At 49.4% G+C, this 22500-nt stretch overlaps 1 pseudogene; it reads left to right on the plus strand.

The window, feature by feature from the left end:
• The first annotated feature begins 374 nt into the window (after nucleotides 1-374).
• LOC142570235 (uncharacterized) lies at nucleotides 375-2526 on the plus strand (annotated as a pseudogene).
• The last annotated feature ends 19974 nt before the right edge of the window (nucleotides 2527-22500 follow it).

The raw sequence follows: 22500 nt of genomic DNA on the forward strand, positions 1-22500 counted from the left end.
GCGGCGCTTGGATGCCAAGTACCTATCGACCACCCCCACGAAAAGACACCCGGATTACCAAGGCAACGAGAACGAGACGCTAGATCGACACATCCAGACGTGGGAAGTCAGAGTTGCCCTGCAGGATCTCAATGGCAGGTCCGCCGCGGGTCCCGATCAGAGTGACCAACAGAGCGCTCAAGAACCTCAACGAAGCGGCCATCGAGACGCTCACGAACTTCTACAACAAGTGCTGGTAAGAAGGAAGGCTGCCCAAGCAATGGAAAGCAGCCAAGGCGATCCTCATCCCCAAGCCTGGCACGCCGCCCAACGTAGAGAACCTCAGGCCGATCTCGCTCACTTCGTGCGTGGGAAAGGTCCTCGAGCACGTTCTCATGAACAGGTGGCAGCGTTACCTGGAAGAAACGGAGCTTTACCCAAATTCCATCATCGGGTTTCGGAAGAAGCTCGGGACGCAATACGCCATGATCTTACTGAAGAACGAGATCATCGACGATACGACGGGCACCAAGGACAACAGAGCCATACTCGGGCTGGACTTGCAGAGCGCCTTCGATAAAGTGAGGCACTTGGCTATCCTGACCCAAGTATCCAGGCTAAATATGGGCAGGAGGACATACCAGTACATCAAAGTCTTCCTGACGGAACGAACCCCGAAATCTGCGCGCGAGACCTGCAGCTCGAAAAGAAGAAGCTGGGCAGCCTGGGAAATCCGCAGGGCTGGGTGATCTCCCCGCTACTCTTCAACCTCGTGATGATCGGGGTGGCCAACCGGCTAGAAAGAGTAGCGGTAGTCCAGCACACCATCTACGCCGACGACGTTACGCTGTGGGTACCGAGAGAAAGCGACGGACACAGCGAGACAATGCTGCAAGAAGCGGTCAGCGCCATCGAGGAGCAGCTGAGCGGGTCTGGACTCGTTTGCTCTCCGGCCAAGTCAGAACTGCTGGTGATTCCACCGACAGGAGCGGGCAGGAAAAGAAAGAATATGGAAGTCAAGTACGAGCGTCCGAAGATCACGGTCAGGACAGCGGTAGGACAAGTAATACCGGAGGTCGAGAAGATTTGAGTGCTCGGGCTGCTCATCCAGCGAAACCGAGTCAACGGTGAAACGGTCAACAAGCTCTCGGGCAAAGCGGCCGCGGCAATGAGACTCATCAAGAGGGTGTCCAACAGAAGAGCGGGGATTAAGGAGGAGAGCCTGACTAGGCTCATTCAATCCTTCGCAGTTAGCCACATAACGTACGTGGCCGCCTTCCACAATTGGAGGCCGAGCGGACTTAACAAGATAGACGCCACCATACGCAAGGCGTATAAGGCGGCACTCGGTCTCCTCGGGAGCACGAGCACCGAAAAATTCATGGCGCTGAGAGTCCACAACACGCTGGACGAAATAGCCGAAGCACAAAGAACGGCGCAACTCGAGCGTCTCTCTGAAACGAGAACCGGAAGACAGATACTGCAGGACCTTGGCCTCGAGCCGAGAGAAGGCAAGCAGCAGAAAGACGTACCTATACCGGATAGCATCAACAGAAAGCTCAGGGTCTGCCCAATCCCGAGGAACGTGAACCCCGAGCACAACAAGGAGTGGAGGTTGGCGAGGGCCAGGGCTCTCGTGGACCTTCCCGCCAGAGAAGAAGGCGCCGTCTACGTGGACGCGGCGGAGTATCGAGGGAGCAGCGACGCATACGCGGCGGTGGCTGTCGGGGCATCGACGGGTGCAACGAAGACCGCGGCGAGCGTCCGGAATCGCGAGGCGCACCGGGCGGAGGAGGTGGCCATTGCCTTGGCCGTATCCGACCCCGGATACACTACAGTGTTGTGTGACTCTAGAACGGCAGTGAAGAACTACGCCAAGGGTAGGGTATGTAGTGAGGCCGCGCGCATTCTGCGCAAGGCCGAAGACATCGGACGCAAAAGTGCTGCGGTGATCAAGTGGTTTCCGGCCCTCATGGGCAGTGACGTGTCGGAACGCGGGAACGTGAACGACAACGAGAAGGCCAACTCGGCCGCGCGAGGACTAACCAACCGCGCAGCTGCAAGCACGGCCGACTCGGAGTGTAAATCGCGGTGCAGTGCCAAGGACATATTGACCACCTTACACGAAATAGTGAAGTGGTACAGACTGAACAGACAGACCATGCCGCCACCTCACCCGGGGCTTGCCCGGAAGGAAGCAGTGTTATACAGGCAGTTACAGACGGGGTCCCTGCCCACCCCGGTGCTAGCTAAGCACGTGTGTCCTAGCGTGTACGCGAGTGACGTGTGTAGACTGTGCGCGAAGGAGAGAGCCACCGTGGCTCACATCCTTTGGGACTATAGCATAAATCCGCGAGAAGCCAGCGAGAAGACGACGATCCCGCCGCAGCTAGAGGCTGCAACGAGGAGCTATGACCGAGAGACACAACTCAAGACCGTCCAGCAGGTCTCGGCAGCTCTAGAGAGGCAGCGAACGCGCGAAACCGAGGAGAAGGGGGCAGCACCCCCAGGAAGGGGGCGGCGGCCCTCTCGGACCCGCGGAAGTAGCGAGGAACGAAGACCTCGAGGAGCACAACACACGAGACTGACGTAGTGGCCGCGTCGCGGTAAAAGCTTGTCCTCCCTGCGTGGAGGGAGCCTAACCGACTCTGCAAGCATTTTCAATAAAGTTGTTCTCTCTCTCTCTCTCTCTCTCTCTCTCTCTCTGAGGTTTAATTAGGTAAATATTGACACCGTGTACTTCTTTATCTTTATCGGGCGACCACTTTTACCGCCTAATAAATGTCATCGCATAGCGCAGGACGCGCCTGCACGTAAAAGAAGTTTCTGGAATGTTATCGATGGTTCTGTCCACTGTCTTTCACCGCAACTTGTGTAATCTGATTGCGTGTATGCGCGACGCGAATAGTGTAGAACTTTGTGGAAGACACGCGGGTCCCAGCAGTTACTCTGGAGCATTCGGCGACTAATGTATAAAAGCCGACGCGCTTGACCCGCTGATCAGATTTTCGACGAGTGAGTTCGCCGCTATCGTTGTTCTTCGAGTATAGCCTGCTTTTGAGGGCACAAGTTCGCCCAATAAAACGCCAGTTTCTATAATCACAGTTTGGCTTCCTTCTTCACCGTCACTACCACGTGACATCTGGTGGGGGTGCTTTACGTTCATGTACCGAAGGCGCCCGACAAACCGTAATTCAAGCCCGGACCGCAAAGGCACCACCAACGTCGTCCCGGAACATCGAGCAAGCCGCCGGCTATAGCAGCTGCTCCCGGAACACGAAATTCTACCAGAGACGACCAAGAAGATCGTCCGAGAAGATCGTCCAGAGGCGACCAAGAAGACAGGCCCAATGGCAGCCTCAGCGGCCCCAATAGTTCTGCAGCAGCCCAGAGAGCCACCGACGTTCCGCGGTTCCACATTTGAGGACCCGGAAAGCTGGCTGGAGACGTATGAGAGGGTCGCTACGTTTAACAGTTGGGACAGCGACGACAAGCTGCGACATGTCTATTTCTCATTGGAAGGTGCCGTCAGGACCTCGTTCGAGAATCGAGAAGCCACCTTAACGACGTGGGACCTGTTCCGATGCGGCTTCTTGCAAACGTTTAGAAGAGTCGTACGAAAAGAGCGAGCCCAAGCTCTACTAGAAACCAGAGCGCAGCTGCCAAATGAGACAATCGCGATTTTTACGGAGATGGCCCGTCTTTTCCGGCACGCCGACCCGGAAATGTCGGAGGAGAAAAAAGTCCGCTTCCTGATGCGGGGCGTCAAGCAAGAACTTTTCGCCGGACTTATTCGTAACCCACCCAAGACTGTAGCTGAGTTTTCTTCAGAGGCATCGACGATTGAGAAAACTCTGGAGATGCGCACCCGGCACTATAACCGCCAGGGGCTCAAGCCGCAGTACGCCATCTAAGGACTGGGTTCCGACGACCTTCAGCAGACCATCAGGGCCATTGTGCGCAAAGAACTGCGGAAGGTCCTGCCTTCGTCGCAGCCTCAAGTGGCCTTGATCGCCGACATTGTGAAAGATGAGGTTCAGCGATCGCTTAGGGTTCCTGAGGTGCAACCTCAATTACCGCAACCCCAGCCGGAAGCGATGACCTACGCCGCCATCGCACGCCGTCAAGGCCCCCCTCCGTGACCGCGCCAGGGCCCTTCAACGCCGCAATTCCGTCGTCCGCCGCCGCCAGCACGCCCACCCGTAGCCCAGCGCACCTACGCGAGGAAGACGGACATTTGGCGAGCCCCCGACCACCGCCCGCTCTGCTATCACTGCGGAGAAGGAGGCCATGTGCACCGCCGATGCCCGTACGAGGGTGAGCAACGTCTACTGCTAGACCGTGAAATTTGCGTCACAAGAGGGCTCGCTTGACTGCACAGAGGGAAAACTGAAGTGTTGCTGACAAACTTCAGCCAGGAGTTCAAGCACATCAACAAGGGCACGACGATTGCGTACATCGAGGAAATACTGGAAACCAGTAATGCGTTTGTCCTCTCGGATTCCGCAGCATCTACCCCGACGACGATGGTTCCCGAACCAGACTACGACATTAATCCAAGTTTCCCCATGATTAAGCAACAACAGCTCGGAAGTCTGCTCCAACGATACAAAGGCTGCTTTTCGACGTCGTCGAGGATTCGACAAACACCAGTCGCAAAGCATCGCATAATCACCGAGGAGTGCGCGCGACCACTCCGCCAGAGCCATTACCCAGTTTCGCCGCGAGAACGTGAAGCTATAAGAGAACAAGTGGACACAATGCTGCACGACGACATCATCCAGCCGTCGAAAAGCCCGTGGGCATCTCCTGTTGTCCTGGTAAAGAACAAAGACGGAACCCTACATTTCTGCGTCGATTATCGTGGACTGAACAAGATCACGAAAAAAGACGCATACGGATAGACGACACATTGGATCGGCTCTGCAACGCTAAATACTTCTCGTCGATGGACCTCAAGTCTGGCTACTGGAAAATAGAAGTCGACGAGAGAGATCCCGAAAAGACTGCCTTCATCACGCCAGACGGCCTCTACGAGTTCAAGGTCATGCCATTCGGACTGTGCTCGGCGCCTGCAACGTTCCAGCGCGTCATGGACACGGTGTTAGCAGGATTGAAGTGGCAGACCTGTCTTGTTTACTTGGATGACGTCGTCGTCTTCGCCGGAAATTTCGACGATCACCTTAGGCGGCTTGCGACAGTATTAGAGGCCATCAAATAATCAGGGCGCACTCTCAAGCCAGAAAAGTGCCGCTTCGCTTACGATGAGCTTCTGTTTATAGGCCACGTCATCAGCAAATCAGGAGTACGCCCCGACCCGCAGAAAAGAGCTGCCATCGCAAAGTTCCCGAAGCCCATCGACAAGAAGGCAGTGCGTAGATTCCTTGGCATGTGGGCCTACGACAGGCGCTTTGTCAAGGACTTTTCACGCATAGCTGAGCCGCTAACCCATCTAACCAAATCTGATGTCGAGTTCAAGTGGCAAACGCCTCAGGCCGATGCATTTCAAGAACTAAAACGACGCATGCAGTCCCCGCCGGTACTTGCACATTTCGACGAAGACGCCGATACCGAAATCCACACTGAAGCCAGTAGCCTAGGCCTCGGTGCCGTCCTAGTCCAGAAGAAAGACGGACATGAACGGGTGATATCTTATGCTAGCCGGTCGCTGTCAAAAGCGGAATGCAATCATTCTACGACTGAAAAGGAATGCCTCGCCATCATTTGGACTACAGGAAAATTCCGCCCTTACCTATATGGCAGGCCATTTAAAGTCGTCAGCGACCATCACGCGTTGTGTTGGCTAGCTAAATTAAAGGACCCTTCAGGACGGCTGGCGAGATGGAGCCTCAGACTGCAAGAATATGACGTCACGGTAATCTACAAGTCCGGAAGAAAACACTCTGACGCCGACTGCCTATCACGCGCCCCCATCGATCCCCCGCCGGAAGACGACGAGGATGACGACGCCTTCCTCGGAATAATAAGCGCAGAAGACTTCACTAAACAGCAACGAGCAGACCCGGAGCTAAACGGCCTCGTCGAGTATTTGGAAGGGAACACCGACGTTGTTCCTAGGGCATTTAGGCGCGGGTTGCCTTCGTTCACGCTACAAAATAACCTGCTCGTGAAGAACTTCTCACCAGTCCGCTCCAGCTACCTTCTTGTTGTGCCGTCAGCGCTGCGTCCAGAAGTACTGCATGCCCTACAGGACGATCCAACCGCTGGCCATCTCGGATTCTCCCGGACGCTGTCGAGGCTACAGGAAAGGTATTACTGGCCGCGTATGACCGCCGACGTCGCCCGTTACGTCAAGACATGTCGAGACTGTCAGCGACGCAAGACACCACCGACAAGGCCAGCAGGATTACTACAGCCGATCGAACCTCCTCACCGACCATTCCAGCAGATTGGGATGGGTTTGTTGGGGCCGTTTCCGACGTCAACATCCGGGAATAATGGATTGTCGTGGCGACGGACTATCTCACCCGCTTCGCTGAAACTAAAGCTCTACCAAAAAGCAGCGCAACCGAAGTGGCGAAATTTTTCGTCGAGAACATTCTGCTGCGACATGGTGCCCCAGAAGTCCTCATCACCGACAGAGGAACAGCGTTTACATCAGAGCTCACCCAAGCCATTCTGCAGTACAGCCATACAAACCACAGGAGGACAACTGCCTAGCACCCGCAGACGAATGGTTTCACGGAGCGCCTGAACAAGACCCTCACCGACATGCTAGCAATGTACGTCGACGTCGGACACAAGACGTGGGACGCGGTCCTGCCGTACGTAACCTTTGCTTACAACACGGCGGTGCAAGAAACAACAAAGATCACGCCGTTTAAGCTGGTTTACGGCAGGAACCCGACGACGACGCTCGACGCCATGCTGCCGCACGTCACCGACGAAGAGAATCTTTACGTCGTGACCTTTCTCCAGCGCGCCGAAGAAGCCCGACAACTCGCCCGCCTACGGATCAAGAGCCAGCAGCGTACCGACAGCCAACATTACAACCTGCCACGACGCTTCGTCGAGTACCAGCCTGTGACCATGTTTGGGTTTGGACCCCTATACGCCGACGAGGACTGAGCGAGAAGCTTTTGCGTCGCCATTTCGGACCGTACAAGATCATCCGACGTATTGGCGCACTGGACTATGATGTCGTGCCAGACGGCATTTCGCTATCACAACGGCGCCGCTCACGACCTGAAATAGTCCACGTTGTGCGACTCAAGCCGTACTGCCAGCGTTAATGAACTTTGGGACTTCGCGTAACTGACCTTTGGACTTCGTTTCTTTTCGTTGTTTTGTTACTTTTGTTTATTAAGTTTCCTCTTGTGCTTCGTTCTCTTATATTTGTAGCATCGGGACGATGCTTCTTAAGAGGGGGGTAATGACACGTTTACTTCTTTAACTTTATCGGGCGACCACTTTTACCGCCTAACAAATGTTATCGCATAGCGCAGGACGCGCCTACAAGTAAAAGAAGTTTCTGGAATGTTATCGATGGTACCGTCCACTGCCTTTCACCGCAACTTGTGTAATCTGATTGCGTGTATGCACGACGCGAATAGTGTCGAACTTTGTGGAAGACGCGCGGGTCCCAGCGGTTACTCTGGAACATTCGGCGCCTGATGTATAAAAGCCGACGCGCTTGACCCGCTGATCAGATTTTCGCCGAGTGTGTTAGCCGCTATCGTTGTTCTTTGAGTATAGCCTGCTTTTGAGGGCATAAGTTCGCCCAATAAAACGCCTGTTTCTATAATCACAGTTTGGCTTCCTTCTTCACCGTCCCTACCACGTGACAATATATTTAATTATCTAACTGGAGACGTACTATCATAATCATCAAAGTGTGAATGAAGCATTTGTAGGCACAGCCAAGGGACATCAAACTGCGGTACTTTCAGCAACGTACTAATTCCGTGCTAATTTTTTCCGATTGATAAATAAACCCTGCGAAATATGGCGAATACCACGTGACTGCGCTCCCACCCACATCATCAAGCAGCACCTTTGAACAGGCTCCTTCTGAGTTAGCCAGAACAAAATTGAAGGAAACAACAAAATAAGAAAAACCGCCTAAGCACTCCGTAGATATGGTTAACCAGCGAAGCCGAAACATGCGAACCCGGTGTTTATCACTGGGTTAATCCCAACGGTTCATAACGACGGCTTGGTAGGATGCCGGATCCTCGGTACGCAGTTGCTGTTTTCGCTCGGCTGCACGAGCCTGTTCTGCCCGGGCTGCAGTATCGGGACGACGTAGACCAGCTCGTTTCCGGTTCTGCTCGCGGCGTTGCTGATCGAAAGCTACCTGCTCCTCAGGAGTACGTATGACGCGTGGCCTACACATTTCGGAGCCGGATAGAAACTGCTGCGCGCCCGCTCGGCTGCGACGGAAATCACCGACGTCTCTACGGGCGCAGCCAATCGCGCGCCTCTCTATCGCTTTTTTTTTTCGTGCATTCGCATGGGGTTGCGCCGGAAAGGTTTTGGGCGTACAGGCGGCAGACGGACGGACGGACGAATCGGCTAGCCACATACATCTTCGCTGTAAAACATCGTTATCGAGATAGTGCCTTATCTGCCGCGCCTCGACCGAAGTAACACATCGTGTTTGGTGTTCGTTGGAAACAAGCTGCGATAGCTGTTGTCTTAGCGTAAATAAAGTGCACGTATGATCCTTTTTTTTTTACCACAGAACCTTTTACCACAAAAGTGAATTGACAGCGTAAGTGCAAATGTTTAAAGGTGCGTTTTGTTTCGTTCCAGTCACCATGTCTTTCTCTAGTGAGCAGAAGGTAAAAATGATCCTTGCCTTGGGAGCTGCAAATTACAGCGAGAGGAAGGTCGCAAATATATATCAGTCATGGAAGTGTGGCGCTAAACCAAACGGATCGACTATCATCAGAAATGATGAAAACCTGGGACAAACGGGCAGCTTCAAGAAACAGCGGCGTAGGACTCCATCTTTGAGCCCTAGCCTAAGCACGGATGTTCTAGCATTTATGGCCTCAAACCCTCATGCTAGTGTGCGGGACGTGGCATCCCAGGTACCAATTTCCAAGTCATCAGTTTGTAGGATTCTAAACGACCGCTTTTCACCCGTACCACCTTAAGCAGCACCAATGCTTGGAAGATAGGGACCTGTAGAATCGTCTAGATTTCCCGAATCGGGTCCTCACAAAAGCCGATGAGTCACCGGACCTTTTGAGAGACATCATGTACGCAGATGAAGCCAATTTTCACAGAAACGCGAAGGTAAATTTGCATAATGCCCACTATTGGAGTGACTACAATGCACACTGGATAAAGCGCAATCGGCACCGGTACCAGTGGTAATTCGATGTGGGGTGCGGAATTTACGCCTGTGCTATACAGTCAGTCCCATCTTCTTCGATCACACACTCACTCGACAGCGTTACGTGGACAAAATCCTTGAAGGAGTGGTGGATGAGTTTCTCAGCGAACTCCTGCTATCACGTCTCCCACTTCCGTGGTTTCAGCAAGATGGGGCGCCAGCACACAGCAGCAGCCGAGCACAAAACTGGCTGGATGCGACTTTCTATGCACAATACATTGGAAGGCATGCGCCCGTAAATTGGCCGGCTAGGTCACCTCGATTTCTTTCTTTGGGGTTATGTGAAAGAACGTGTTTACATGATCTAGACGACGACGTGAGCTGAGCTCAAGGTAAGGATAAGGAATGTCTGTCGTAGAATTCCAGTGTTGGTCATCAGGAACATGAATGAAGATGTGAAAAAGTGGACTCGGTGCTGCGTAGCTGCAGAAGGACGCATATTCGAACACACCCTCTCGGGAGCAGCTCGTGTTCAACGGCGCTTACGAATTCACAGATAATAAGGGCCACTGCATTCTGACGGTTTTCTTTTTCTGTTGTTTTTTGCGCAGACGTCCCAATTCCCAAGATCGGCTCATTTAGAAGTGGTACATTTACTTTCTTGAACGCATCGATTTTGCCTTTTCTCTACACGTTGGTCACTTCCCGGTCTGTCTATTTCGCTTTTATTTCTTGACACGAACCTGTTTTTGCAGCACGTATACACTGTCATGAAAACTAAAGCGGTCACTTTAATTTGGCTTTGGTCCGAAGCAAGTTTCTGGCGCCAAATATAGCTGCGCGCGCACTCTGTGTATGCGGTGCGAGCAAAGCCGGGATTTTGAAACATGCTATGCCAATTACATTGCTTTTCGCGTTTCGTGCGTGGTCAGAGTGGCGCTTCGGTTGCGTTATCAAGGGGCTTTTGTTATCAATGTCATCAGTCGACCATGAGAGACGCAGAATAAGTGTGACGTAGAAAGGAGGGGAAAGAATAGTTACGAAGCCGCGAAACCTGCTATTGGTGCTCCTTCAGTACCATTATCAAGGTGATGCGCTGTGTCTTCGGGTTTGCGACAGGCAATGCGGTTGCTTTCAATCAGCTTATTTGAGGGCGCTGCTTGATGATGCGGATGGGAGCGCAGTCGCGTGGTATTTTTCATATTTCGTGAGGTTTCTTTGCCAGTCGCAAAAATTGCACGCAATTAGTACGTCGCTGAAAACACAGCAGTTAGACTTCATTTGTGGGTACCTGTGGGTACCTATAGATGCCTCATTGCAATTTGATAATTAGGACAGTATTTCTCGAATTAGATAATTAATTGCAGTTGCCGCATTAAATTTCAGGAACGAAAGATTTACTGGCGGCTACTCCGCTGTACTGGAAACAATATGCACTAAGTTTTCTTCGAGTAACGCAACTGCTCTTTCTTTTTAAAGCCTTCGTGCAAGACCCGCCTTGGCTGCTTAGTGTCTATGGTGTTGGGCTGCTAAGTACGAGGTAGCGGGATTGAATCCCGGCCACGGCGGCCGTATTTGGATGCGGGCGAAATGCGGAAACACCTGGTTACTTACATTTAGGTGCGCGTGAACCCCAGGTGGTCCAAATTTCCGGAGCCCCCCACTACGGCGTGCCTCATAATCAGATCATGGTTTTGGCACGTAAAACCCCATAATTTATTTTAAGTCTTGGTGCATGATAGTTGGGGCGCCCTGTATAATTCACTCTGTAACCGAAATGAAGCCAAGCCGGATTCACTCGAAGATGAGGCCAAGCCGGATTCACTCGGACTCACAGAAAAAGAAAAAAAAATACCGAGAGAGACTGCAGTTTCGCTAGCAAGGCGAACCAGTGTTATTAATAGTAAAGTATACGGCAATCACACGAAGGCATATTACACCACAGAGAAACGCCAGATTCTTGGTGGTGGGATAGGACTTAGGCTTTGAAATTCAACTGTCTCCTACTATGAGGTCTTGTAAATTCTCATATAAGGCCGTCATTTCACTGAACAATTCATCGAGGTAACACAAAGTTTCTTCAAATGCAAGAAATATATATATGAGGTTCGGAAAGCTTTGAGTATGCAATCTAATGAAATAACAAAAAATCGTGAAAAAACTAAATTCATCGTGGTATGTGCATTTATTTTCAATAAACATATTTATTAACAAGATATTTATCACCATATATACAGCTCCGCTGGTAATTCACCTTTACATAGTGGAATGGCTCTGAAATCTGAAAATTTATCATTGCAATACTGTTTTAAAAGACAATCTTTTTCCACCACCATTGGCGTAGCAACTAAGTTCTAGAGTGAGGCGCAGGAGAGGAAGCAAGCCGCAAAGCACCTGGCGCATCTCTCTCTCTCACTCTCTCATGTGTGTGTGAGTGAGTGAGTGAGTGAGTGAGTGTGTGTGTGTGTATGTGTGTGTGTGTGTGTGTGTGTGTGTGTGTGTGTGTGTGTGTGTGTGTGTGTGTGTGTGCGTGCGTGCGTGCGTGCGTGCGTGCGTGCGTGCGTGCGTGCGTGTGTGTGTGTGTGTGTGTGTGCGTGCGTGCGTGCGTGCGTGCGTGCGTGTGTGTGTGTGTGTGTGTGTGTGTGTGTGTGTGTGTGTGTGTGTGTGTGTGTGTGTGTGTGTGTGTGTGTGTGTGTGTGTGTGTGTGTCCATCAACACGCACACGATGATTTATCTTATCTGAATCATTAATAAAAAATAACATTTGACCGATGTGATTCTCGCTTCTTTGCTATTAGTTCTTTCAGCACGACGGACGCTAAGTAGTCGAGCGGCCGGCGTGCGTGTGCGTGTGCGTGTGTCCATCAACACGCACACGATGATTTATCTTATCTGAATCATTAATAAAAAATAACATTTGACCGATGTGACGCTTCCTTCTTTGCTATTAGTTCTTTCAGCGCGACGGACGCTAAGTAGTCGAGCGGCCGACGCAATTTATTCGCTAATTACCAAATATTCGATACTTAGCTTTTAATAATTTGCCTTACCGCCAGCATGGCAAAGCTTGAAGTATTGGAAGAGCAAGCCGCTGGAGGCGGCATCGATTTACGGGATCTTAATGACACCAGCCTTTTTTAATGTGTTCGTCGACAAAAATTCGCCTTTTCTCGCACCTATAGTAAGAACAGGGCGCACAAGCAGCGCAGGAAGCACTGCGGACGTTATTCTCGACGATCTCATGACGAAGAACAGGCAGGCCGTCGTAAGGAGCTGCTGAGGCGCCGAATGCGTCGTCGCGCGTTTCTACTGAAAGTCGCGGTATAGGTCGCCGAGATATGCACGGTCTACGGGAGATAAAATGATAAGAGGCGTGCCTTGGGCGTTCAACCCGTTGACGCAAAAACGAGGAGGGAAGCATGACGTGGGCAGTTTTTCGACACCCTATTTCCGATATCGAAGAGCGAAACGTTGAATTTAAACCGCACTAACCTCCTCCAACACTATCATACCAACACTCGCGGTAAAAGTTGTAATTAACACATTAATTAAGAAATCGTAGCTAATTACCGCACGGACTGCGACGGCTACTCGATCATGTAGTGATCGTAGTGCTGAAAGCACGAATAATGAACAAAGTCTCATCACGTCTGGTAAAGCCTGTTTTAAACAAACCTGTTTTCGTTAAATAGATCGCCTGCTTTGTAATTGCGGATTATCATTTCATAAGAGAAGCTGAAATGTACAGGAATTTTAAGCTCTTTATTCAAGGGGTGATTGAATAGCGAAATTTTCCAAATGAATGTGACTATTCGAGAAAAATGACATTAGTATATCCGATGGAATGCGGAATATTTACTAATTTCAGAGAAGTCGGAATAAAAATAGTTCATCAAGTGCATTTTGTAAAATAAAAAAGATCTTGATTTACCCTACTCCTCTTCCGTGCTCCAACATAGGCCACAGCAGAGAGCCATCTCCTTTTCAACAAAATGTATCCATTCATTAAGTTACCGTATTGGATACATACCATGCTGTCAAGAACTAGACGCACAGGGAACAGAGGGGCCTTTAATGAGAAACATCTAAAAAGGTATTGTATGTGTTGCATCCATGACAATGGCACTAACGATGCGAAACAGTGCGCTAGCAGATGCACGTGGTATGCTGACTTCATTGAAAGATATATGTGTGTAATATTTTAGAAGCGCACACCATTTTAAAGGCCCACCAGCAACTTGGTGAGGCATGCAACAAATAATGATTAAACTGGCTTGCCTGAAGAATGAAACTATGGGGTTTTACGTGCCAAAACCACCTCCTGATTATGAGGCACGCCGTAGTGGGGGAGACCGGAAATTTAGACCACCTGGGGTTCTTTAACGTGCACCTAAATCGAAGTACAAGGGTGTTTTCGCCCCCATCGGAATACCGCTTCCGTGCCCGGGATTCGATCCCGCGACCAGATGCTCAGCAGCCTAACACCTTAGCCACTAAGCAACAACGAGGGGTAGTGGTTCGAATCACAGTTCCCTGGACACCGCAGTCCGATGCTCTATCCATTAGACCGTGGACTACCAAATGATCCGGCACATAATTGAAACCGGCTTTTATTTGCGTAATGCTATCCTATTATCATTACCAGCCGCATCAGAAAACTGGCACAATTATGACCCGATACTCATTTGGTTCCTTTTAAATATAAACACACTACCAAACGAGAAAGAGCAAAAAAAAATGCATTCCTTTCACGATGGAAAACAGTAGATTATGGTTATTTAAGAAAAAACTGAGCTTAACTCTACTTTTCTCGCTGTCACATAAATCTAGTGCCGGTATTAATTAAAGGACCTTGCCACAAAGCGTAACGTGACATTACTATTTGTCTCGCATGGCGTTTTCTACAACGCAAAATAAGATCTTGCAATAATTCTTTCATAGAAACCTGCACATCTTACAAGGTTTTGTAGTTAATCTAGCAGCGGCATGGGTTTGCTTGCGTGTTTAATATAGCCACTAGAAAAGGCCATTTAAATGTAGGACAAAGCCTGTATTGTGAAGTGATGTCACTAAAATTGCACAACAATTCATAAAAGCAAATAAATAAGCGAAGCACCCAGTTTTCAAGTTATGTAGAGGCTGATACTGACATAGAAATTTGGGCAGACTTAGTCACATGTCCGTCGTGCAGGCGTGTTAATTATGGCACGTACCGAAGTTAGTCAGCACTTGTTGGCAAAAGTGAGCGTTCTGTTACTACCGTGCGCGTTTTCTTGGACGCGGTATCTTGCCCGAGGAAGAGGGCAACGCTGGCGACAGTGCTTCGGGAAGAGAACGAGGGCAGTCGCCTTCTGCGTCGCCGCTCGCGTCGCTACTCGCCGTTCCAGAAGCTTCGCCGTTCCGTTTGCTGAGCCAGTTCTTTAACATACATACATACATACATACATACATACATACATACATACATACATACATACATACATACATACATACATACATACATACCATACATACCATACATACCATACATACATACATACATACATACATACATACATACATACATACATACATACATACATACATACATACATACATACATACCATAAACTAGGGGAAGTTTCCAAAAAATGCAAATCTTATTAACACTTTTACTTGGAATTAGTCCCATGCCACTTTGCGAATAGGTGTTGGACGTCTTCCTTACGAAAGCAGTTGAGCATCCTTCTGCGATTCGATTTTGATTAAGACAACTGTGCCAAAATGGCGACTTTTGAGCAGGGGTATTACTTTTGGGAAGAGAGTGAAATAAGCGGGAGTCATATCTGTAGGTTTATATGAACCAAGTTGTTTCCGGAGACAAACTGACGTGTGCGGAGTGATATATGAAACAGTGCGCATTGTCACCGAGCAGCATTCCAGCTTTCCGTAAGCTCGAGGCCAAGCCGCTTTCTCCAAACAGCCTTCCTGAGACGCCTTAAAACTTGGCAGTAAAACCCCCGCTGTTCATTGTCTGGGCATTTTGTTGGCTTTCTTTTAAAGGCATAAAGAGACAGCGCGCTGGAACCATATGGAATTACGTTTCCGGATGTGTTATAAAAAGAAGCGTTGACATATTTTCTGCGAGTCAAAAATGTAATGTAGGTGGGTAAACATGACAAGTATTTATGAACAATACAAGAAATACTGGACGCTTCTTCAGGTTGTTGCTAACAACATCGAGTTCGTTTCATACGCATAGAAAGCTTGCCCCTTTTTTTAAAATTAACTTGGTGGATAACAGCTGGAACCTGGCACACACTGTAGTGAACAACGTGGCTTCTGTTTCCCCTCGGCTATTCCCGTACATTGACAATAATTTTCGACTTTTCCTGCGAATTTCTTAGCGTGAAGCATCCTTGTTCGAGTGCAGCCATTTTTGTGGGGCCCGGTATGGTCTCGCCGTTTTCGTGGAACGATACCTGTGATAGCGTAGTCTGTAATTATGTGCCACAGGGACGACTGAGCATGTACACTAACTTTTAGTTTGCTTTGAGTCCCATAGCTTTCTATTAAAACATTTTATATTACTTATTATAAATATAAACGCCCCCCCCCCCACCACATTTAATGTCTGCATAACCGTTCGCTACACAACAGCTACATTATTCATACAACGGTTATCTACAGATCATGATTGCTTCGTATTAGGTAAGCATCAACTTAGTACTGTTCGCTCTGTCAATTTTTTCTTTTGCGCTCATAGTTTGCTGAGGTGTATTCCTTTTTTCTCTCACTTTTCTTTTTTTTTTCAGACATTTGAAAGGGACGTATTTTTCACCTAATGAAACGTTGTAAGCTTTGCTCAACTACATATCTGCTATTTTTTGGAGAGATAAGTAAAGCTATGGAATAATTTCCATCACCTCGTTTTTTTTTTACGTGCTCCTGAAGCTCGCTACAAGTGTGCTTCTTCATTCCTGTCCTATCGCAATGTAGACGCCAGGATCGGGAATCGAGCCTGTAACCTCGTTCACAGCAGCGGAATGCAATGTATAGCCGCGAGACACCCCGGCAGGTAATTCATGCATATTGCTGTGCTGAAAGAAGAGAGCTGCTTGATAGGTTTCGGAAGCAGATATGTTCCGCATTCATTACCAGCAGCACTAATTTACCTCGCAGCGTGCTAAATTTACTAGAAGGAAATCCGGCGGTATAATAATGCAACAACTGTGAGAATCGTGTGTAGCGCATGTATTTTTTCCACGATTTGGCGCAGAGTAATTGAAGAAGCCTGTTTAAATGATCTATTATTGTTTTCGAGTACTTTAATTGCACTGCTTCATAACCTCCCGATTAATTCATTTTATATAGGGTAACTTACAGCGCACAAACAAATTGCGGCAGCTTCGAGTGTGCAGGTCACTAGATCTGGACGATGTTCAGCGACATTCACTAGGCGCGATGGGTTCTTTATGCGCAATAATATTTATTTTTCTTGTTGTGAAAACCATAGAATGGTAAATAAGAGGTATTCCCGGAGATTAACTGCCGCCATATGGTGAATTTGTTAGGAAAATGGAGCTTCAAGAATGCGGTTCCTTTTTTTTTTTTTTTTTGTAAGGAAGCCGCAAGGTCATTTGGAGGAAGAAACAGCGACATTCAGGGAAATCACTGCATTATCTATAATTCTTATCGTAGCTACAGTGGCTATGCACGCAGACGAAATGGAGGACCCATTGCAGCGTTCTCACTAAGGGACCTCTTTCTGTATACCATTCTCCATGTGTAACCCCCCACGTAACGTTTAATAAACTCAAACTCAATAGTGGTATATTTCCTTCTAATACTAAACTCCACCCTTCGCAAGGAAGCTTAGGGTCGCGCCTATTCCTAGTTTGCTCACGTGATTCTGGTTTATTGAACCTCAGTTCTCACTGACAATGCGAGATACGCACGTTTAGGTAAAAAAAGAATTATGCGTACGCCACGCACTCCGGGAATCGGTAAACGCGAAGCATCTCTACGGCTTCCATCACACACTCCAATACCGAGACTGTTGGTTTCACGGTCCAAGTAGAACCATAAGTATGGTGCTCATGTACACTGTGAAGTACGCAAACGCAACGCGTGACGCTTAACGTATCTACACCTCTTGCAAAGACGTGATCCATTGCATCTTTGCATCGAGACTTTTCTAAATGCCTCTATTTAGGGTCGTACAGCATGAAGTGTATGCGAAAACCCTTTGTGACGCACAAAATGTAGCGCCACAGCGCAAGTGCTTCCTCTCCAAACGCCTCCACGCTAACGGCACAGCTGCTCCTCGCCAATTCCTTCACCGTGCCTCAGCGGTGTGAGAGACAAAGGTGCGCGCGTGAACTCGACGAAACACTGACGCCAACACCGGAGAAAGCGACGAACAGGCTATAGGTCCCCACGCTACACTTGAGCGATGGCCATGCGCTAGCACTGTAAGGAACACTCACGCCTTTGATTGCAACTCCTTCCAAGGTCGGCCTGCGTTACAGACTTGCGATGACACGCATTACAGTTAACCCTCGCGATGACACGCATCGTGCCTTATTAGTGCCAGGATAAGCTCATAAGGTCACCAGCTTTGATTACACACTGTCTCCGGGATTGGCCCGCTTTACTTGGCTCGAGCAACGGCCACGACGACGACCCGCCGAACAGCAGGGACGTATGCATAGGCGAACAAAGCATGGCTTTAAAAGTGTTAGCCTAAGTTTTGGCAGGCTAAGCCCGCCGTCACAACAACCCCAGGATTTGTTTCTGGCCTGCCTTAATTCTTTTTTTATTACGTTGTACAATTGAACGGGACTGGTTTGGACTGTGCCAGCATTTGTGAAATACGCTGACTGCAACCACATACCAGCATACGCGTCTTCAGTCAATAGAAGAAACAATAAAAGATGTAGAAAAAAAAGAACCACGGGAAAGGCAAGATGGCAGCGCGGGCTCGCGCGCGTCGTCTCAAATGCGCCCTTGTGCACGTGTATAGAGAACCAAGCAGAGCAAAGCAAAACGGGAAATAAGGAAAGAATAAAGAGAGAGAACAGATACCGGGGATTCTTTTTGTCCTCACTCGAGCAGAATGTATGCAGCGTCGGCGATCGACTCCGTCCAGTCACTCAGGATGAGCTGCAGCTCGCGTGCGTTACGGGCATAAAGTAGGAGCCGACGGTTCACAACAGCAGCGCACTTTGGAGAGTCATGGAGAACGGCGGAGCATGTCGTGCTCTTTCTTTTGTCTACGACAGGCTATGCGAAATGACGAGCAGTACGCGTTTATTTTCTGCTCTTTTCTTTCAGCCTGCAGTCACGCCGTTCTCGAAGAGCCTTTTAGGGGCACAGAGGTAAAGAAGAAACAATAAAAATTAAGCGACAAAGCAGGCGCCAGTGAAAAGTCGCTGAATACAGTTCCAAAAGAGCTGGAAACTCAAGCTATTCAAATGAGACAAGCCCTCTGACTGTCTTATGCCCGATGGCAGAGTATGCATTTTTTTTTTTAACTTCTGGAGAAAAAAAGAAACAGAATGCGTGACAAGTCACTCCAATTCTATAGCTGCTGCTCCACGCGGTGGTGCGATATTACGCGCATATGTACTAAAAAAAGGAAAAAGTGAAAGAATTACTCCGGAATGTTTAAAACGATACTGCGCTAAACTCTGTATGTTCTCACGTGCCATTTGCCACCAACGTGGCGCAACCTTCCCTCTCACTCGACTTCCATGTCCTGTACAGGTGCGGCAGCCGTCGCAGGCACAACCCATGCCCGGTGAAGGCTACGGGTGCGACCCCATCGCATGCTTGTTCGCAGCGCTTGCGATGTATACGAAGCTAGAGACGGACACAAGAAGAAGAAGCAGAAACATTAAAATGACAATAGGGAGCTGGGTAGGCTTCTTCTCGCAGCCTCTTTTACGAAACTCTGTTATAGCAACGACTTCATTCTCGCTGCCATGCGGGCTATGGATAAAAGCAAAAGTGTCATTCAATGGGGAGAGAACGAGGTGTAAATGTCGAGAGAAAGAATGAAAGAAGCGAAAAGTAAGGTAAACGAACGAACAAAGAAATAAACGTTACGAGATGAGGCGCATGTCAACAGATACGGACCTGTACATGCGTATATCCTTCGCGCATAAACGCGTGCCGGTAAATATACAGAGAGGAACGAAAACGAGAGGAAAAAGGAAACAAATCAAGAAGGAAAAGAAGGACTAGGCATAACTACCAGCAACCGTGCGTGTAAGAAGCCAGGCACTCAAGGGATAACTCGCCTCTACGAACTTATAGATCTCGGAGCAGAGCTCTCCGCTTGCGACGACAATGACGCGTTGCAATGCACAAACACGCCCGCGGAGCCGACCCAGATTGAGCACGAGCGGTGCGTATGAGCACAAAAGCGCGCATACATATACGTGCGCAGAGGGGGAATCGCTTCACTGTTTGCATGCACGCATACGATGACGACGATCTGAGCCAGCGCTGTAGGATACTTATTTTATCGTTATTATTTTTTCCGTCCCTCCGTTCGACCTTCTTATCCTTCTTTTCTTTTCGTTTTTTTTTCCCTCTGCGGGGGCGGCGAGGAGGGAAGGCTCATTACGAATGCGTCGCGCACGTGGGCATCGCCCCCTTGTCTCTCCCCGCACAGCTCCGACCGCGGTGTCGTATTCTCCGTTCGGTTATTTTTCCTTAATGCGCGCATTGTCGTGCAACTGTCGTCGGGCCGTCGTCTAACGAGCCGTTCTCGTACATACAGATGCGCGTTCCCTAATGTGCTTTTGTCAATCGCGTGATGCGAGTAATGCCTCCCATTGTGCCTTATTATAGACGCGAGCGCGTCCGGAAAGAGCGTCGCCTGCATGCACGCTCGTCTTTGCGTGCTTTCGGCCCTTCGGTTTGGGCAGAGACGCCAGCGTCAGGCCAACCGAGATTTTCTATCGCTTCTCCCCCTCTCTTTTCATCTGCAGCAGCGCGCGCGCGCGCACGCACGTAGATATAATCGAGGACGTTCTGCTTTCCTCAAATGTTTCTGCAGATGTCGATCCTTTGTCACTTGTTTGAGTCGCGTAGAGGGAGCGAATGTAAAATTACACAACTGTCCGGCGATAGTAATACATTTAGCTTAATAGTAACGCCCCGGGATTCTGCAAAAGAAGAGCACCGATACAGCTCATACCACACCGCGTGTTCATATGCAGCAGCTCGCTCAAGACTCGGCAACTGGGCCGAAGGTTCTCGTACAAAAACACCCATCAACCACGGGGTATTTGTTCCTGTGCAAAACTATACGGCGGTATGACTTGTTTCAGCGATCATTTTACTTGCTTGCGTTTATTTTCAAAAAGAAAAAAACAAATGAGACCTGAAGTGTGTTTCAGCAATCTCGTGCTGTTCGCACGTGATCTTCAGCTCGTACGTTCCTGCGAGTGAGGCTGACTACCTCGAAGTGAACCAAACGCGCAGGAAATCCAACTTGTAGTATTCCGCATATTCGATATTAAAAGGGACAAGAAAGAGGAACTGTAGAATACGCTAAATTAGCAAGATGATGTAAACCTTCTATTCCAATTCTCTCTCTCTCTCTCTCTCTGCGTGCGTGTGCGTGCGTGGGTGCGTGCGTGCGAAAGTAAATAATTGAAACTTTGACCTACATTTCTTGCGCCGGTAATTAACCTTGTTCTGTCAAAAAAAAACTCAGTGCCCTTTCACTCTGTGAAGAAGGATGGCCAGCGAAGCTGTGTACTGCACCTCCGCCGAGGGTCGGCCCAACATTAAACTATCTTCGAGATCAGCCCATGGAGGGGGAGTGCTTAACGCCTGTTTCTTTTCCGCCGCGGGTAGGCCCGGTATTGCACTATCTTCGGGATCGGCCCCCGTATGGGGAGTGCCCAACGCCTGCTTCACCTCCGCCGCGGGTCGGCCCGGTTTTGCACTATCTGTGGGATCGGCCCACGTATGGGGAGTTTTTTGCTCACAACAACGACACGACAATTTCCTTTGATGGTATAGAGGCCTACAGCTTCGCTGCAATAGACGAAAACATATTCCTGAAAGAGCGCTTGGCTAATCTACGCTGATTCAGTATTGTCACTTTGTATTCCTTTAATCAGTATAGACGCTCAGTGTATCGTGTGCAGTACCGGTTCGAGAAAACAGTCGCGCCGGCACGCGTACAGACTGCCGAGCACAGTCGGTCTGAAGTCGAGCTTTCTGATCCGGTCGTGGGGCTGTCGGGCCTGCCTACGCCTGTGGTTTCCTGTGCTTTGCAATACAGGAAACCGAAGGATGCATTTTCAAACGAAATGACTAAATCCGCAGACAGGGACAGAAAGGGCAGAAGAATCGCTACACAAACGGTTTACTTCCAGAAAAAGACAAAGGTACTATTTTGGTCGGCACTTCGCTTCGCGTTTTCTTTCTTTTTTCGATATGTATACTTTCCCGGCCAGACGAGTTGCCGTGAAAATTTTGATTATACATAAGATTACCGCCCAAGCAGTCCGTACAGGTACCACCGAAGCTGAAACGTGCGGGCCTGGTGTTTATCACTCGAGTCACACGTCAGTGATGGTATAAGGCTCTTGCATTGCCCAGGAGGCTCTGCAAAAATGGTGCTAAAAAGCGCCATCTGTCCTGAACTCGGTAGTACCAAGCTCGGTCGTCTGCTTCGGAAAGCACGTTTACAATATGGACCCGCCACTTTCGGTTTTGTTGTACCACGGCTTGCAGCGAATATCGGGCGCCGATGATTTTTTCAGGGGTGGCACGCTGCGTGATGGCAATAAATTATGCAACGCCAAATACGTGTACGCCGTTCAAGAAATGAGCGGCGAAGTTTTAGCGCGGTGTCAATCGCAAGTGAAGCGAGTCGCGTACGAAGTTGAACTTAAGGTAAGGCTTGCGCGCTGCTAGCTTCAGGCGCACAAACGCGAGGAAATGCTTGCTATAAATTAATTCACAGCAGTGATAAGCAGACATGTGTACGGAACTGCTCGAGCGCACGACGGTACGCGCCGCGACGGCAGCTGTCTTTTAGCATGCCGCGATGTACAAGCTGCTCGAGCGCGCGCACGATCGTACGCGCCGCGACGGCAGCGGTCTTTCGACATGCCGTGAAACGGCGGGCTTCCTGCAATCTTTGTTGACTGCATGCCGCTAGACAAGTAGTTATGCCTGCACTGTAGTAGCGGCCATCTGTCCCTTTA

The sequence above is a fragment of the Dermacentor variabilis genome, chromosome 1, assembly GCF_050947875.1.
Source record: "Dermacentor variabilis isolate Ectoservices chromosome 1, ASM5094787v1, whole genome shotgun sequence".
NCBI classification, from domain to species: Eukaryota; Metazoa; Arthropoda; class Arachnida; order Ixodida; family Ixodidae; genus Dermacentor; species Dermacentor variabilis.